Source organism: Medicago sativa, chromosome 4 (assembly GCF_051527215.1).
Source record: "Medicago sativa cultivar Bolivia chromosome 4, Bolivia_mono, whole genome shotgun sequence".
Lineage (NCBI taxonomy): Eukaryota > Viridiplantae > Streptophyta > Magnoliopsida > Fabales > Fabaceae > Medicago > Medicago sativa.
Genome location: NC_140752.1, coordinates 56856957 through 56861555, shown reverse-complemented (window position 1 = coordinate 56861555; position 4599 = coordinate 56856957). Strand labels below are relative to the sequence as shown.

The 4599-nt window shown below is 32.9% G+C and overlaps 1 long non-coding RNA gene across 1 annotated transcript; it reads right to left on the bottom strand.

The window, feature by feature from the left end:
* Positions 1 to 453: 453 nt before the first annotated feature.
* LOC146930103 (uncharacterized) lies at positions 454 to 3950 on the bottom strand. Its single transcript, XR_015006278.1, has 5 exons — positions 1745 to 3950; positions 1532 to 1607; positions 1259 to 1298; positions 1035 to 1145; positions 454 to 959 (listed from the first exon to the last, which is right to left on the bottom strand). It is a non-coding gene; the product is annotated as an uncharacterized LOC146930103 (long non-coding RNA).
* Positions 3951 to 4599: the final 649 nt, after the last annotated feature.

Here is a 4599-nt window from a genome sequence, read left to right as displayed (position 1 = left end):
AAAGTGTAATTAAGCCTAGTTTTAATTCAAAAACGTTAGGGTTTTTTCATCTTCTTCTCCTCTTTTTTATCTTCATATCATCTCCATCAACCTTCAACAACAAAAATTCCAAAAAAAATCCATAAGAAAATGAAGAAACCCTAACGTTTTTGAATTAAAACTAACGGAAAGGACCAAAAGGTGTAACAGAGAGAAAGTTAAGGGACCAAAATAAATTGAATTTTAATTAAGGGACCAAAGCGATACTACCTAAATAGTTAAGGGACCAAAAATACAATTTAGCCTAAAATTTAAATAAAAAACCCAACAAATTTTTAGAGGCAATCTAGAGTTGTTTTTCTCAATCCTCTTTTGTAAGTAGTATAGAAGATAGATATAGATTAATCGTACAATTTTGATACAAAGGTCAAAAAGTCTGTGTAAATGTACTACTGCTAGAAGTTTAGGCCAATCTATCTTAATTTTACACATGAACTTATTTATAAAAATTCTTTACAAATATAATCACTCTTCTACATTTATAGTCACTCACTATATTCTCCAAATGTTATTGTCATCAATGTAGGTTTCCAAATCCAACCAAAAGCAGCAGAAAGAGCAATTGATTTCACGGTAAGAACATATGCATGTACAAAGTTAAACATTAGGTTTAAACAATGAGACTTGAATAAAAAGTTATAGCATATACATGTGCAAGGTTAGAGAGATAATCAAATATAAGGATGGGGACTTTCATCTGGTGGGACTTTCTTTATCTACATAAAACTGAATGTAATCTTGTTCTTTAAAATCTTCTGCTAAAGGAAACTACTAATTTATGTTGTTACTTTGTTAAAAGAAGCTTCTTATTTTGATTATCATCAATTTAATCATGCATGCTAGTTGTATCTTTCAATTAGGCCTACTATCGCCTCCCAAATGACCAAATGGTCTGTCATTTGCTTTCATAGGGCTTCCAACTGTAAAAATGAAGATGTTGATTAGAAATTGAATTATTACCATAAAATAATTTATAGCAGAAATTTGATGATTACCTTTGAATATGTGAAAATCAGAACATGAAGAGATTAAATAGCATAGTTGGCAGTAGAACTAAATCTCTAACCTATTCCTTGTTGTTTCTCTTTAATCACCTTCAAAATATTCTGCAGGGTAAGAAGAAAAAAAAAGTAAACATGAGAATTCCAAATAAAAAGATAAATTATATGTTGCATGTCCCCACTGATTTTTATTTTCATTCCTTTGCTAAATCTCTCACCTATTCCTTGTTGTTTCTCTTTAATCACCTTCAAAATATTCTGCAAGGTAAGAAGAAAAAAAAGTAAACATGAGAATTCCAAATAAAAAGATAAATTATATGTTGCATGTCCCCACTAATTTTTATTTTCATTCCTTTGCTAAATTTCAGCATGGATTAATTGTAGGTTGAAATTCAGAAGCTTATTGATGAACAAAGTGTCATTCTCTATGAAAATGGTGGGGATTGAGAAAAAAGAAAGAAAGAAAAAGAGAAAGTAAGGAAGAAAGGAACCGTGCAAAGAAGATGCAAGGATTAGTGGCTCTTCATTGTTGCTGATTCCTCTAGTCCCTCTTTTGGCTTTGGAAACCTACAAAATAGAGACAAAGAAGCAAGAAATTGGATCTATATAATTTTGAATATACAAAAAGAGAAAGAAAAAAAAAACAAACAACCCATGAAGGAAAAAAATCAGGTTCCATGAAGGAAAAAAATCTAGTTACCTACCTGGATGTATGAAGGATTTCAGGAAGATGAAGATGATGGATTTTAAGAGCATGAAGGATGAGGGAGGAAGACGATGTTACCAAATGAATGAATGATGGAGCCACAAGGGTTTAAATACCGAATATTTTTTTTTTGGGTAGAATAAATAGTGTATGAAGGGGACAGCAAGAATACACATGTAATGCATGCAGCATAAAACGTGTCGATAAAGTTTTTTTGGGTAGAATAAACATATGTTATTTTGGCGGCTGAAATTCTCAAATCCATCAAGAAAAAAAGCATGCAAACAAATTAAATTCCACAATCCAAAATTAAATAAAAAATCCAACAAAAATCCTTGGTACACCAGCTCAGCATTTTTGAGATCCTCTATTGTAAGTAGTATAGATAAGGAATATTTTGCTCTTTGATTTTAATGATGTGCATGTTGAATTGTAGCAAAAAGTTCTTTCATGTCTTTTTGCTTCTTTTGCTTTGATTCACTTGTAAGCTTGGAATATTCTACTCTTTAATAAGAACATTCTTATGAAACATTTCTCACAAAACACATTAGTAGATAACAAGTTAAAAAACAAGTATAAAATGTTTGTGATATTTAAAACATCAAATAAGGATTTTGTCATCAACAATCTCCCCCTTTTTGATGATGACAAACATTTATAATTTGTTTTTTATTTTGATATTAAATTTTAAGATTTGATAATTATTGTGAAATAATTTTATCAATAACTCCCTCTCAATTTTAGCATCCAAGATCTTTTTATCAAATTGAGAATATACACAATAATGAACCAAAATATCATTTCATTAATATATAAAGATGATGATACATTTTCAAGTTCATACATGGTTCAAATATCAAAATATCATAAAGTAGCAAAATAACACAGACAAAATATACTAAGTGCATAATATAGAAGTACATGGAATAAAGGTACAAGGCAGCAACATATTCTAAGAAGCAAGCTAGCAAATTAATTATATGTCCTTGTTTGCGTTAAGTGTGCAACAATAATGTTCCAAAAGTATTCTAAAAGCAGTAGTTGTACTTCTAATTATCTCCCCCTTTGTCTCATAAAAAAGGAGGTTAAGCACCATTAGAAGGTTCAAGTTGTGCGAGAAGATCCATCAGAAGATGATGAATTTGGTGGAACCGGCATCGGGGCAGCAGAAGGTGGAGGAAAAGGATTCAACATAGGAGGATCAACACGCCATTTGGCACTTAGAGTGTTATACCAAGTCCTTAGTATTGTCCTTTCCATGGAGTCATACACAACATGGTTCATGATAGCATGTTCTCCTTCAAACAACTTAATAATGTATTTCCTTGTCTTGCTTGTGTTCTTCTCGGTTTTTGACCTTTTGGGACGACGCTCATCCATTGAAGGAGGAAGAGATGCACCAGTCAACACATTGAAAGAAAGAGAAGTGGATTGCAAAGTGTGAAAAGATTCCAGAGGAACATATGAATCATAAAAATGAGGATCCATAAAAAACTTATCAGCTGATTCGGGTCGAAACAAAGCTGAATAGTTGTGTTTTGGAGGAGAGACATAGAGTGGATCAACAACAAACACTTTGTTTGCAGGAGCAGATCCTGCAAAGAAGCTTTGCATAACATGTAAGTTCTGGAATTTTAAGAAGATAAGATTTTTGGCAAAGTTGTCTAACAACTTAGTGTGTTCTTCCTAAATAGGAGAACGTTCTCCAAAAGGTTCTGCTTCAGTTTGAAAGCATTGAAGAAGATGCTCAATAGAAATGGGTGCGCCCCTTTTTCTTTTGGTACCTTGAGAGTGAGAAATTTTCTCAACAGAGGGATTGTGTGCATCAGGTTCAGACTTCATTTGATGAACATTTTTGGGTGTAAAAGTGGAGACTTTGAAGCTAGAGTGTTCATCATCTAAGGGGACATGAAGTAATCGAAAGATTTTGGAGAGAGCCATTTCATAAGGAAGAGTGCCCTTTTTGTTTGTGGAATTGGCAACAAGCATAATGTTTCGAAGGATGATGTAAAGGAGATTAAGCTTTTCTCCAATAAACATGTGATAGATAATCAAAACATCATTGTTTGATATTTGATCAAAACTACCATTTTTAGGAAGAAAACTAGTGTGACACATGTTTGCTAGAATTTTTGTAGTGGGTAACAGACTTGAACATGTGAGATCTTGTGCATTTGGTTTGAAAATCTTTTTGCACACGGCATCATGATCAAGATGAAGTTCATCATACTAATCATCACCAAACATAGCTAGACCCTCAAGAGGAATGTCTAGAAGATTTGAAATTACCTTTAGAGTGAAGTGAATTTCGACACCCTTAATGTTGGAGACAATTAGGTTTTTATGAGGATAACATTTAGACATAAGATAGAAAGCTTGAATAGCTTCAGGATAATAATTTTCCTTGATTTGAAGAAAAGGAACCCAGCAGAGTGCATCAGGGTATTTTTTAACAAAAATATTCACTTTTTCTAATTTTTCAAAATCAAAGTAGTGACCTACCCCAATGGGTCTGGATGACTAGGTTATGGAGTTTTTTGTGGAGAACAAATTTCCACATTTGTTGGGAGAGGAGCGGTTTCCTGAGGAGTTGGGGTTCGGTGTGTTTGTTGAGAAAGTTCTATTTGAACAGCTTCATCATCTGAGTCACTAATTTCATGAATAGTGTTATCAACACTCCTAGTCTTCTTTGTTCCTATTGCTGATAAGAATCTGTATTATCTCCTTGGTACAACAGATTGAGTTGATTTAGCCCTTTCAGGTTTGGATTGGGTTTTGAGATGTGGAGGTGTTTGGTTTAAGTTTGGGATAGTAGCTTGAAAGAGAGGTGGTAAAATAAAGCTTAGAGGAATA